Source organism: Quercus robur, chromosome 2, assembly GCF_932294415.1.
Source record: "Quercus robur chromosome 2, dhQueRobu3.1, whole genome shotgun sequence".
NCBI lineage: Eukaryota > Viridiplantae > Streptophyta > Magnoliopsida > Fagales > Fagaceae > Quercus > Quercus robur.
In genome coordinates, this window is record NC_065535.1 from 92774397 (window position 1) to 92789942 (window position 15546).

The 15546-nt window shown below is 33.7% G+C and overlaps 1 pseudogene; it reads left to right on the forward strand.

Moving 5' to 3' along the window:
• The first annotated feature begins 3960 nt into the window (after positions 1-3960).
• LOC126705485 (glutelin type-B 1-like) lies at positions 3961-5414 on the forward strand (annotated as a pseudogene).
• The last annotated feature ends 10132 nt before the right edge of the window (positions 5415-15546 follow it).

The following is a 15546-nucleotide window of genomic DNA, read 5'->3' on the forward strand; positions in this document are numbered from 1 at the left end:
TTGATCTATGGCAAAGCATACTGAGTCATGCATGTATATATCTGTGAATATCTGTATGCCTTATGTTCCTTTTTATCTTCTCTCATTAATAGATTTGTCTCCAAATCTACTAAAATCTATCCTGCATCATTCCTTAGCATGGTATTGTCAAACGCAGTAAATTGGTTATGCATTCCCATGCCCCTTTATGTGGATGTTAATTTTATCTAATTGTGTTCTGGGTATCAAAAAGATGGATGGAAAAGATGCTTTTTTCTCTTCTTTCTGTGATTGCGCTGTTAGGATGGTTATGAGATATATCATATGTGGTCTCTTGTTTTGTTTGCACTTTTACCTCTTCTTACCTGTGCTACTAAAGACAGTCTTCACATTGGTGCTCCACTATTTTATTTTATTTGATAAATGTTGTGTTGAGTGATTGTCTTCTCGTTGCAAAGTTTTATCAGGTTTGAAATTACCATGTCATTTACAATTCTACTAAAAATTTCTCAAAATAAGTCACATTACTTATTTTATAATATTGTATTATCCACTGTAATTTCTTTAGTTAATGTTAAAATTTGGGTTTTATATTACATGTTTGCTATGTAGCTGTGCATAAATAATAGATGTTGTAGCCTTGTAGGATCTGCTTTTTAAGTTTTGTCGTGTGTACTGTGCGTGCATTTTAATGAGTGATTTTGCTTTATTTGCTGATGGTATTGTAAAAAAAGGAGGGAAAAAAGTTTCTTGGATGTGGGGCTTGCCAAATGCACTCATCAACATTATTAAGCGATTTAGAGAAAAATTTTATAAGAAAGTTTTAAGAATTTTAAAATGTAAATCAACGTGTATCTTAATTATTTCAATAATTTATTATTAAACTTTCAAAAATAAGTTGGTAAATTGAAAAGCTAAAAAGTAATGATTTTCTTACTCTCCTTAATCCTTATTAAACACACCAAACACTACCATGTGGACAGAAATTGTGTTTTCAAAACACAAATTCAAAGAGTGTGCAATAAAGATCATGCAAGTGTAACAAGAATTTCAAAAACATGAGCTACACCAAACAAAAAGTTCTCTATGTAGGAGACCAAACAGAAAGTTCTCTATGTAGGAGCGGAATCGAGTGTCTTGGATGCATCACTTACAGCATGTAGGGGGGTTTAACAAGAGATCAAGATCCTTTTGATCTCGTGTGAGTGTGATGTTGTATGCATCCAAAATATTATATATATTTTTTCCAAATTTAAGCAAATGGCTTGTATTTTGTTGGAAAGCATTATAAATATATAATTCATGTGAAACCAGAAAAATAAATATTGATCGATGATTGTTTCAATTTCAACGTCAAAATCGAATTAAAAAAAGTAGATAGACACAAATCACTAATGAATCCAATAACTATGTCAAACTGCTCTTTGTATCAAGGATATTCTCTTCTGGAAGAAGTTACAAGAGCATCCTGTGTTGCAGTCGTGGGCCTGAGATAATAGATCGCCTCCTAATCAATAGTCCGAGGACTAACCTGTTTGGCAAACAAGTGAATTGTAGGTGGTTATAGACAGTTACAGAGACAATCCTTAAGCAGGCTTCAACTGCTGGTTCCTCCAAAATTCCAATCCCTTGAAGCAGCAAATTTCAGAGAAACTATTGGTGAGCGTTTTTCGTATTGTCACACTAGTTGAAAGTAAGAGAGATATACCGAAAAGAAAAGAAAAGAAAATGTTTGTTGCTTCCAGATCAATTTCAGGCAAGGCAAGTGAATTATTTCTTTGTACAATCAAACGTGATAGCAATGGAAGCAACCAAATTTAAAAAAAAAAAAAAAAAAAATCTCTTGACAAATAGTATTTCCTCTAAAAAGAAATAGCCGTAGGCAACAATGGACCATCCCCTCAAAATGGTTGAATTTATTGAGATCTCTACCTGCATTTTGAGTTGTACATTGCCACTGGAAATGAATATACAGATTGTTAATACTGAATTGTGATAATGCACCTATGAGCAATTCATTATAAAACCCAACAAAGGAATAAACAGCAAGTCCATTATATCTGCTCTTTTATTAATAAGTACAATTTTAAGTCTATACCAATTATTTTAGAATTACAAGTAACAAGAACAATCTACAGATTTTATTCTGAAAACCCGTATTTTGATAATGCAAGCTCATCACCACGAACCACAGCCAGAACCTGCAGAAGTTACTCTAATTCGCATTGGATTATAGAGACAAAAGTCATAGAAAACCAGCAAAAGGGGAGGAAAAGTTTTCATGCTTCTATAGAGACACCAAACTAACCAATTACACAGCTCCTAAATGTGAAATGAGATATATGACTTTTGAAGAACCCGATAACTTGCGGAAAGGCCGTTAAATTTTCAACAAGTAAAACACATGCCTCATTTATCTTTTCAACTCAAGGCATTCTTAATGTTGGCAAATGTTTCTATTTCTATTTTTTCTTTGCTGGATAATTGCAATTTCTCTATCTCACACATTTTAACAGTTACCATTGAAGCCTATGTTCCAATTATTTATTTATTTATTTTTAAATAAATGAAACAACATAGCAGCCAATGGAAATGGGGACCTTTCTGAGAACAACTATGTTCAAAGCATATATTATATATCTTACCTCACTCATAGAAAGCCTGCGACGCTTAACATTCTTCAGGCAGCACAATGCAGCATTTGCCATATGATTAACGACCTCCATATCACTAGTATCCGTTAATCTGTGACCATCAGTTGGCTAAGTGAACCATTTTCTAGAAGTGGAGTGGCCTGTTTTGCAAGAGAGGAAAAAATCAATGAAGTTGCACAAGTGTTTAGTATAATTTAAGAAAATGATGCCCTTGAGTTTTAAAAGCTAAGTCCTTAACACGCATGAATTCAGACACATTAATAGAATCTTTAGCTTCTGCAAACAAAGATCAGTGTGTATTATAATTCTAGCAGGCATAGAGGATGATCAATGGCCTATTCTGATTTTCTTATTCAAGGAATACTTTTTTAGAAAACTTATCCAAAGTGACTTCCCTAAATTCACACTTTCCATGAAAAAACCTACATAAAAACCAAACTACTAAAATATTTGGTTAATTTATTACTTGTAGGTTGGCCTAAAGATCTTACCCAGTTGACCAATGACTGACCCTTGCCTTGGGCTTGGAAACAACGAGTACTCTTTCAGGTTATGAGCTCAAGGAGGAACATCCCATAATCATGAACATCTACATAGAGGTGCTCATCTTCCTCAAGATTTTGGGATCTTTAAAACATCAGACCGCTATAGTTAGTTATAGGTCACAAACATAGCATGCCACTAGCACAAATAAATTGTTAAGCATGAAACTTTGAGGCCTTAAATTTATTAAGAATGCCCATCATATGATTTTTTTTTAATTTTTTTTATTGTTGTTGTTGTTATATTTTGCTATGATTATTAATAGCTTCTTTAGAGTGGTAAGGAATAACTTTGAAGTAAAACATACCAGTACAAGATTCAAGATAAAGTTAAGTAGGGTTTCTTACTCAGCTGGTGAATCTTCTTTTGGGGACATTTTATCCGTAAGCCACTTAGCAGTTGTGAAGTTGCCTAGCTAGAATAGATGTCAAAGGCAGATGTTCAGTTTCTATCTAAGAAATTGTGACAATAAAAAAAATATTGTGATACAAGAAATTCTGCTTCCTGCAACAAGTTGTGAAGCCTACAATTAACAGTAGGAAAAATTTATAGAACTTTCACTTCAGTGGAGACTTTGATCGCATTGTAGGCTTCAGATAGATAACAAATGAGAATCTCAAAATCCAAATTTCTTATGAAGATTAAACTTCGTACTTACCATTGCGGAGTTACCTTGAGTATTTACAACATGAGTAGAAGAGAGGTGAACAATAGGTCCATCAACACACTCCTCATGAAGGTAACGCAGGCTTCCACCTATCTCTAGAGCAACGCACCACCTTGATTTCCACCCAAAAACCTTAGCCAAATTGTCACCTACAAACTTCTAAAGCTTAAAAGGGTAACAGGAGATGTCATACCTGTAGCACAAGGAGTAGTCTCCTGGTGGTTCAATGATGGAGATTCTGAATTTTCTTTTATACTCTTGGGTGAAACTACAAAGTCTTATATTTCTGGAGAATTCACCTTCTTCCTTTTAAGTGGGGCTCAAGGCATCATGGGAGGTTTCTCACCAGAGTTCCTTAGTAGAGCTTATAATGTGAACAAAGATGATGTAAATAAGCTTGCAAAAAGCCAAATTGAGGCTATGATAATTAAGCTACCAGAAGGAAAAAGAATGCCTAAACCAAATGAAGACTGTGCTAACCAATTGGTCTATAACATTGATGATGCATTGCCTGATATTAGTGTCAAGAATGGTGGACTAGTCACTACATTGACAGAAGCCAAGTTTCCTTTTCTTGGTCAAGCTAAGCTAAGTGCTAAACTCGTTAAACTTGATTCTAAAGCAATGTGTTCACCTACGTATACTTCTGATTTTTCAGTTCAGTTGATCTATGTTGTGAAAGGGACCGGTCAGATTCAAATTGTGGGCATTAATGGTAAGCAAGTCTTAGACAGCGAAGTAAAGCCTGGTCACTTACTTGTTGTGCCAAGGTTTTTTGTAGTTGCCAAACTTGCAGGCGAAGATGGACTCTATAACAACGACTAAGCAGTAAGCACTAAGCATTAGTTTTATTTTACTTTATATTTATATATATATATATATATATATAATTTATTGATGGCATAATTATTGATCTTTAATTTTTTAAAAATTTTATAAGTAAGGAAGATATAACAAGAATATATAATCTAATGCTGAATTTATTAAAATTCACCTCTAATAAAAAGATACTAAGTAAAGTTATAATTTTAGGTTACAACCAATTTTGTAACTAAACTTTGCATGCGCACACACACACACATATATATATATATATATATATATCAACATAGTTTACCTTAATTTGGTTTGGAGGGAATTTGTGATGGCTTAAATGATCATTCACATGTGTTTTTAATTGTATAACCTATTTATTAAAGCATGGGACTTTTTAAAATAATTTAATAAATCATATATGATTTAATGAATATGAATGATTTTATGAATAATCACGTAAAAATTTCACCCAACAGATTTAGAGGAAACTTGTGATTTAAATATAGCTTGAATGGTATTACTCTTTTATTTAATATTTAAATTAATTAGAAACTATTTAAACATTAAAAAAAATTGTTAATATATATATTTTTCCCTGCAGGCCTATCCTCAAGGATTTAGCTAGTAAGGAATCAGTATGGAAGTCATTATCTCCTGCAGTGATTGAAGCTTCCCTTAATGTTTCTATCGAGTGGGGGGAACTTTTCAAGTCAAAAATTGGCAAGAGCTCAATCCCCATTCCTTTCGAGAATTGATTAGATCCTAGTCATTTAAATATAATGTTTCGTAGTTATGTAAAATAAAAGTAACAATATATTTTGTTGTTACTACTCTAATATTAATAAATAAATAAAATACATTTATGGAATCACAAACGTATATGTACCAAATAAATATTATTTCAAATGCCAGCTGAGATAAAATCTAGACATATTGTTGTATATCAAATGGATTATATGAAATGTTTCTTTTTATGTAATGTAAATTTCATAATATTGAAAGAAACTTTTGGGTTTGCCTCAACAGAATTCCATAAGGGGTGGTGACAAATTGGTGGGTGACAACACCCCATTTTGGCGTATGATTAATTTTCTCAAAATATTTCTTGCAATACATAGGTGTACCAAAAATATTATTCTACCAAAAGACCCCCAAAATATGGTTTCACTAGGCTTGTTGACCTTGATTGGACTTCGAAATGATGAATTTCTCATATTTATGGTCAAACCCTAATTTTGATTGAAGATAGCTGTGTGGGTGCCTTTTTTCTTAGCTCTTAGGCCCAAGGATCCTGGGCCAAATACTTGTGTTTGGGTGGACTGGGCTTGGTTCATCGCAGCTAAATGGGCTGTTTTACAAACCAAGTGGTGCACAGGACAAGGGTCCTACAACGAATATGCACTGGCAAGCAATAATATATATATATATATATATATTTAACAGCAAGAGTAACAGCAAAAGGAAAACAATGCAACAAGGAAAAAAAGAAATACACAATAACTGGTAGGGATCCCAAAGTGAATATGAAATTGTTTGATTATTTTCTTAATTATGGATTACAATGTGCTCACTAAGACGTGTTACAATGTCCAAATAAGCTCAAAAATTATAGATTTAATGGCTATTCAAGCCTCCAAGACTTGCAAAGTTTGAATTTTTTTGAATTCGAGTATGTTCTATAGTGGTTGTATTGGGATACCAGGAGTGTTTCTCTCTTTTTTACTACTTTCTCTAAGTTTCGACAGAGTTTTCTTAGTGATTCTGTTATGGTTCACTGCTGCCCGATTGTCCCTTTCAACGCTAGCTACCTTCCCCTTTTATAATGTCCTGGTAAGGTTCCGAAGTACCACTAACTTCTCTCTTTTGCTCCCCTAGGCATCAGAGCTCGTGCTGTGCCAGTCACTCAGATGGTTGGTCTTTTCCTTATTCCTCATAATTTTCTCCTTTTGGTGCTGTCTCCTTGAAAGTCCCTTACTGACTTTTCATTCCGAGGCACCCTTAGGTAGCTGACCTCAGCTTTTGGCTTTTTAGCTTTTCAGCTTTTGGCTGTCCCTTTTTTTGTCATTTTTCCCAAGTAATTGAAATCCTTTTCTATTGGATTAAAGGTTTTCTCAGGCACTTCCCCTTATAGTTCTTTATTCTGGGTTTCTCGAGGTACCAGCTTTTTTTGTTCATGAATTGTCACTCTCCAAGTTTTTTGGTTCTTTGTTGTACCACTAGGTGCTTGAGAATGACACATATGTTCTTCGTTTCTTGTATTTCGTGGCACCCCTTCTGAGTTGTCTCCATCCTACCTCAACTGTGCTGTGTGTCTCAAGGATTTCGAGCCTTTGGTAGCCCCTGGGGATCCCGGCCCAGCTCTTTCTGCTGGACTCTAGCTCCTTGACTCCCTGATCCTGAGAGGCTAAGTCTTTTCTTTCTGTGGGTTTTTGGGCTTCAAAACTTTTGGGCTTACCGTTCTTTTTCTTTGTGGTTGTTGAGGTCTAAAAAATCACAACACCCAGGCCCAAAGAAATAACACAAGGGGCTATAGAAAGTGAAACTAAAAAGAGGTGGTAAGCCCAAAAGGCTTAAAGCCCAAAAGCCATAAAGGGACAAGCCTTAAAGCCTATGAGAAAAGAAGGAAGAGAAAGAAAAAAGGCCCAGATTAGAAGATTGAAGAAAGATCAGTGTAAAGAGTTGAGTCGGGATCCCCAGAGGCTGCCAAAGGCTCGAGATCCCCGAAACATGTAGCACATCTAAGACATGATTAAGACAGCTCAAAGGAAACACCAAAAAACACAAGAAACGAAGGGCAGATATTTCCTTCTCAGGCACTAGAGATGCAGCAAGAAAAGCAGAAAGCCTAGAGTAACCACTCACAATGCAAATGAACAGTACCTCGGGGAACCAGAATGAGGAGCTATAAAAAAGGAAGTAGCAGCAAAGACCTTTGAACCAGTAGAGTTGGATTCTGCTCACTTGGGAAAAATGACAAAGAGGAAGGACGGCCAAAAGCTGAGCCATAAGGAGTAAGAGGTTTTGAGGAACGTGAAATTAGGAACAAGCGCACTTCGGAATGGAAAGTCAGCCATGGGCTTTCAAAAAAACAACACCAAAAGGAGGAAAATATGAGAAACAGGGAAAGGCTCAACCTTCTGGGTGATGGACACAAAACAAGCTCTAGTACCCAGGGAGTAAAACAAGGGAATCAATGGTTCCTCGGGACCCTAGAATAACACTATAAAAAGGGGGGAAAGCAGCCGGCAAAAAGGAGGAATTTTTGAGCGAGCAATAAAAAATCTCGACAAGAAACCAATAAGAGAAATCTGTCAAATTCAAGGGAAAACAGTGAAATATCTCCCGGTATCCTAGAAACAGCCACTATAGCACATACTTGGATTCAAAAGGGTTCAAATTTTACAAGTCTTAGAGACCTGAATAGCCATCAAAGTCTGTAATTTTTGAGTTTATTTGAACCTCGTATCAAGTCTTAGTGAGCGCATTGTAACCATAATTAAGAAAAACTAATGAAGTATTTCTTATTAATTTGAGGATCCCTAACAATTGTTTTGTGTATTTCTTGATTACTTTGCACTCCTTTGCTGTTTTCATTGTTGATTCAATACAAATATTCTCGTTTTGCTAGTTTATGTGTATTGTAGGAAATATGCCCTGTGTACCGCTTGGTTCTCAAACAGCCCCTTAGCTATGGTGAACCAAGCCCAGTCCACCAAACTACAACTATTTGGCCCAAGATCCTAGAACCACTGTGCTGAAGAAAAAAGCACTCTCACAGTGGTGAATTCATCCCTTTTATGATTACTTGTCATGAGGTTGGCCCATTTGTGTTGTTTCCTTGGGCCTGGGTGTCATGATTTTTTTTTACCTCAACAATAGCCAATTTTGAGCATGTTTATCTTAAATTTAAATATACTTCTTACCATCTAACCAGGATAAGTGTGGTTCTTTATTAAAGAATATGAAATTCCCTTCAATTTAATTATTCACAGGTAAAAATCAAACTTAAATTCTTCTCAAAAAAAAAAAAAAAAATCAACCTTAAATCGAGTGAGGTATTGCAAAAAAAAAAAAAAAAAAAACCAATTGGCCATTTGTTAGGTGAAAAAGGTATGCAATTTTTTTTAAAAGAAAACATGTAGGAATTTTATTGAAAAATCTTCTATGATTTCCTTGGACAACACATCAAAATGTTCTGAAAATCAAAGTAAACTTTTTTTTTCCTAAATATTTTGAGACACATGACAAGATTCCCTTTAAAACAATGCTTTATTTGATTAGAGAGATCATTTGATTTTTTTTGAAATATGTGTTAATATTTTTCCTATCCCAATTTCTTTTGAAATATTCTTAATGTTTTATTAAACCGATCATGTTATTTCTATGAAAATGTACATGTGATTTCTCTAAAAATTTAGTTAACTTCAATTAATCATTTTTTATTGGGAAACTTTATCCAATTCATTTATCATTGCATTAGTGACGCATTAGTGACACAAGAGTGTCCAATAAAGAACCAACCGAGCTAGCCCATGTTGTCTTACAAGCCTTAATAGTGGAATTCTACGGTTTGGACAAGCAAAACCATAGTTGGTTTTGCTTGTCAAAGCTCATTAAGGCTAGTATTACACCATTTATTTAGTCATGGTCATAGTGCATTTATTTTGTCAATCCTAAAATCCGCTTTTGTGGGAATACTATATCAAATTTTTTTTTTTTATTTTTTTTTTTTTTTTGTTTGTGGAAAAGTTAATAGATGCTTTGAAGTTATTGGTTTATAAATTTTTTTTTAAATTTTTTATGGGAAAAAGAAAAAAAATCAAAATTTTAATAACTTTTATATTCCTCATGAAAGTGGTATAAAAACTTTCATGAAACAATCCAATAACAAATGTCTAAGAGCGCTCATTAATCAGACCCTTCTTTTTTACATGTTTTGAAAATCACGTTGTCATTTAGAGTGATGCGAATTAAGATATGAAAACTGAGATATAACTGAGTAGTGAACCAATCAGGGCCTTAATTCTCCAAAACTTAGAAAGCTTTTCTAAGCACTATATGTAGTTTTCTCTTTGAGTCTTCCACATCATTATTTTTAGTTTATTTAGCTTATTTAATTTATGCACATGCAGTACTTTGCACTGATTAGTTTTTAAGCCAAATAAGATTATTATAAAGATGAACTCTCCCAAACGAGCACTATTGTCTTAAAAACTGTATGAACACTAGTAGTCAGACCCAATAGTGCCACAAAACTTAATGTTTCATTGCAGACTACAAAATATGTACAGGATTGGCAAAACAATGACGCGTATAATTCCATTGTTGTTAGAATGCCTAGCAAGTTTTACTTACAAAACTGGTCCTTCCAAAGCTACTGATATTGGCCCTTATTGGTATCGTGATCTAGGTGACCCAGCTATGAGCTACAAATATGATCAACTATACACATACACAATTTTCCTTCAAACTGGTTTGAATGTAAACTTTTTCCTAACAACAATGAGCTTAGTCCAAATTATTTACAAATAGCTCTGTTCATGTCCTGCCAATAAGCTCAACAAACAAAGTTTAACAAATGTAGTCCCATTCTTTGGACTCTTTAGAGACATTGCATATAGATAACCGTCTGTTTTATAATCTAAACTAGACCGAACTATAAGTCATAATGTACATTTCCAGAAAAGCAAGTTTTAGATTTTTCAACATTAAAAAACCATTTTTCCCCTACGTGGAAACTAATGAAGCGACTATAATTTCATAATGCAAAGAAATTCATCGATATTGTTTTAGGATCAGAACATAATAAACATCATATCTAATAAAGTGATGAAACATCTATAGCAAGAAGCTGGATTATCATCTCTAAAGTTTTTAGGATAACTCCATCATAAATTTTTTAAAATTCTTACTTTGTTTTATTTCATGATGTTAGGTTTTAAGTACTTAGGAACTAATGTATTAAAACTCTAATTTGTGTTGTTGGCAAACCATAATCAAAACAGGTTTTTAGTCTTGTTTTAGACTTGCTCAAAGTATGTGCAGTGTTTTATGTAAAGTTGGAATTGAGCTGCTGTAGAATTCATTGTGCAATTCGGTTTGGCTCGATCAATCGAGTTCGGTTTGGCTCGATCAATCGAGAATTAGACTCGATCGATCGAAAGTTGGGCAGAATGTTTTTTCTGCAAAATTTCCAACTCAGCCCTAAGCTCATATGACATGTAGGGTTTTATGTTTTTCCCTAAGTATAAAAGGGAAACCCTAGCCACATTTTTGTGTTGCTCTATTTGCTGTGTGTGTGAATCTCTTGTGAGATCCGAGAGGTGGTTGCCTTCACACATGCTTAGGATTATCAAGAAGGAGATTTCATTGAGAGCTTGATGATCATTCAATTGCTGCAATGAAAGCTTAAAGATATACAAGCAGGAGTACTTGTACTTGCTGGAGAATCCAAGAAAGAAGGAGTTCGTGGTCTCGGAGCTGTCACGTGGTCATGTCAGTAAGTTTTCTACTGGTGGGTAGCAATAGGATGTTAGTGGTCTAAGTCGCTATTGTAAAACTTCGATTCTTTCATAGTGGATTCAAATTTACCTTGAGGATAGCTAAGTTAAATCCTCCCCAGGTTTTTACCGGTATGGTTTCCTGGGTCATCATATCTTTGTGTTCTTATATACTGCACTTTACATTGATATGATTATATGATTGTGTTAACCTAGATCTGAAATTTGGACTAAGTAATCACTTGGCTAATTAACTAGGTTAATCCAATTGTGTTTTAAGGGGTCTAAAAATGTACACATGAGTAGTCTAATTTTGATACATCGTTAACATTTAAATAAATATTTACTAGCACTAATTTGGTATTTGTTTATGTTATGAATTATGTGGAAAAACCTAATTATTCATTTATCCATGAATGTTTAGAATTTTAAAAATTATAGAGTAGTTTAGGAATTTTAGGCTTCGTTTGAGAGTTCATAGAGGAATGGAATGGAATGATACTAAGGGAATGGAAAGGAATGGAATAAAATGTATTTAAGTAAGGGAAATGAATGGAAAAGAATGGAATGGAATAGAATTAACTAACCTTGATTGGATATTTTAAATTAAAGGAATGGAACGGAATAAAAATGAATGAAATGTAAGTAATCTTATTTGGGAGTAACATGGAGGGAATGGAATGGAATCATTTTGTAACAATATTACTATTAGACCTTCTATTTTAAAATAAATGGTTGAATATATAGGGGTATTTTAGGATTTTTAGTAAAAAATTGATTAAATCTAATTCCATTCCCTCTTATTCCTCCCAATTTCGAGAGGAATGAAATTTTAGATTTTAAGGGAATAGAGAGAAATGAGTGTTTCCTTCTACCCATTCCATTCCCTTTCATTTAAACTCCCAAATAAGAAAATAAACTTTCCATTCCCTCTATTAAAACTCCCAAATTAACGAGGAAAAAAGAAAGAAAAAAAACAGAACAATACTTTGGTATTGCAATATAGAGATGCGTTCATTTCAGCATATACATATCATGGAGGCCATGCATGCATGCTTGGGCAAAAGGATATCAAAATGTAAAGGTAAGTTCATTTCAGCCTATATATATATATATATATATATATATATATATATATATATATATATCATGGAGGCTGTGCATGCTTGGGCAAACGGATCCAAATTTTACGAGATAATGGAAATTAGACAGTTTTCTTAGTGCATACCCTAGGTGTTAATTAGATCCTTCCCATTAAAAATGAATCAATTGTATAGTTCAAATTAAGTATTCGTTTGGAAATATTTTATCCAGCTTTTTGCTAAAAATATTATAGATAAAAGTTAAAAACTAAATAAAATAAGTTGATGTTCATATTAGTATTGTATCTTTTTATTTTTGGTAATTGTTTTTTTTTTTCTCCTTCTTAACACAGGCACATCCTCAAAAAAAAAAAAAAAAAGGCACATCCTAGCCATGCACATACAATTTCTAAACAAGAAAATTAAGATATTTGATGAGATGGCTTGTTGTGAGCAAGGACATGGCTATAGGGGTTTTTCCAAGGGAGCTCGTGATAAAGGTGTAGAAGCATTGGATGACTCTCAAAACCAATTGATGTTGACATTGATCCCTTGCATGTGGCCTCAAATCAAACAAGTTCTCACAAGAAATGAAGTCGTGCTAATGTGGTTGAAGATGATGTTTACCAAGATTTGTCTACACAATTAACTTGGTAAGGTTGCTTCTACAATAAAAAATGTTAGGTTCTAAATGTTTAGAACAATTGGCAAATCGTGAACACAAACTTGTCTAGATATAAATCTTAGAGTTTATTGGTATTATTAGACAATGCTCAAGGTGATTCAAGTCAAGATTCAAGAACATACAAGCTACAGGAAGAAGATTTCATAATTTGTCTGGTTCGATTGATCGAAAGACAAACTCAATTGATCGAAAGTCGTATCTGCAGAATTTTAATTAAGCCCAAACAGCAGTTCAAGCCCATTAAGGATTAAGGTTTCTAATCTACTTCTCCCAGTATATAAAGAAAACCCTAAGCACGTTTTTATGTGGCTTTTCAAAGAGAAAAAAGGGTGCCTCTTTTGTATTTAGGATTTTGTTCTTAAAAAGCTCTCTTATGTTTTCTACCGGTATTATTCCTTGAAGAATCTCAAAATCTGGTATTGTAGAAGTTCCTCCCTTCTCTTGTCATCAAAGGTGCTGATGATCTAAACCTTCAAGGGTGGTCTTGGAGTCACAAACAGGAGAGTTTGTGCTGCTAAACCTTTGAGTGGGATCTCAAAGTCACAAACGGGGGTGTTTGTATTTTGCAAAGGCCAAAGAAAGAAGGAGTCCGTGGATTCGGAGTTTGCACATGGTCGTGTCAGTAAGTTCTACTGGTGGGTAGTAATAAGAAGTCGAGCGTGGGGGCTTGTAAGTCTTATTGTATGAATTTCGATTCTTTCTAGTGGATTTGCTTTTTACCTTGAGGATAGCTAGGTTAAATCCCTCCCAGGTTTTTTACCGATTTGGTTTTCCTGGGTTATCATATCGTTGTGTTATTTATCTTTCCGCTACTATGCATGATATGATTGTTTGATTATGATAACCTAGACTTGTAATTTGGACTAAGTAATCACTTGGCTAATTACCTAGGTTAAATCAATTGTTTTAAAGGGTCTAAAAACCAACAAGTGGTATCAGAGCGGGTTGCTCTTTTGTTTTAGATCTTTTGATCTAAGAGCTGATCCTTGACCCCTGTTGTCATGGATAATTTGAAGTGTCTTTCTGATCATATTTCTACTCATGCTTCTGTTGATTTTATTGATGCCTGTGAAACTCTTCGTAAGAAATTATTGAAATCTATGAAAATTCCTAAGAAATTCAAGAGTTAAAATTGGCTAATCTTGAAAAAGAGGAACTGGTTATTAGATTAGATGAATCTAATAAAAAGAATGAATTTTTGAGAAATCAAATTTCCTCTCAAGATGAGAAGATGAAAAGCTTGGAACAAGAATTTGTTGAATCTAAAGCTAAAATTGAAAATTTGACTAGTACCAAGCCTGCTGTTGATAACAGAAGTGTTTCTGTTTCTCTTAAGCCTAAAATTGAGAAAGTTTACATCCCTCCTTTTAAGAGGAATAATAAAGAAAATGTTTATTTTGTTAGAATAGACAAAGGTAAAAGTTCTGATGTAAACGTTGATGTTTCTAAACCTATGTCTAAACATACTGTCAGAGAGCATAATAAATCTGTTTTTTTGCATACTTGTCACCTTTGTGGTGTTGTTGGTCATATTAGACCAAATTGTTCTTTGTTGAGGCAAGAACCAAAGCCTGTGACCAGAAACCCCACTAGGTATATTGATGTTCCTAAATTTGTTCCTGTCTACCATTTTTGTGGTGTCCATGGTCACATTTGTCCTAATTGTCATAAACTGAAATTTAAGCATTTTATGTTTCAGTCTAGGATTTGTGATGATATTTCTCTTGCCATAAGTCCATATAAATTGTTTCAGATTCTTTTGAAAAATTTGAGCTTGTTGGCTTGTGAAAGGAATTTGCAGGAAGATTGGTGTAATCCCTCAAATACACTCTGCTTTACATGGATTTTCACCTACAAAGCCGAAGACTCGTGCTAGATGGGTGAGAAAAGATTCTCTAAGGTGAGTGTTGTTGACTTTTCCCTGATTTAATTCTTTCAATTGTTTGTGGACATGTTTTGTTTTTTTTTTTTTGGTTGTTTTGTTTTTTATGTTGTTTTAAAAAAAAAAAATCCAAAAACATTGAAAAATTTCAAAAAAGACAAAAATATTTTATTTTGTGTCTTGTTTTATTTGTTTTGAAGATTACATGAATTATGATATCTCTCTTGATTTAGAACATGCTTGACATTGTGGAGAAACTTGAATAGTATGTGTTATATAAGTGCTAAGCTTTTTCTGATTTTGTGTGAGTATGTACTAGTTTGTACATGTACTCATGGGTTAATTAAGAAATTGATATTTCTTATTTGTGTTCCCTTTATAGCTTAGTTAAGCACTATCATGCATTGCATTTGCATTGTTCATTTAACATAATGTGTGTTTTTTGTTTTTGATCATAAATTTTTTAAAACCAAAAAGATTTTTGTGTTTTTCACATCTTGGATTTATAATCAAGGATTGGCCATATTATCTTTACATAACAAGTTTATGTACCTTGTTTAGCTTTGATGAGCTTATTTATTGCACTTTACTAGTTGAAACTTTGTAGTGCATGTTGTGTGGGAAAGATATTTATGGTTTTGATCACTTTGTGTTGATCTTGAAGTCACATGTCTTTGACTGTCGGACTTGAACCTTTAGAGAAAAGCATAAATAACCATCTCACCACTGTTCACTAGC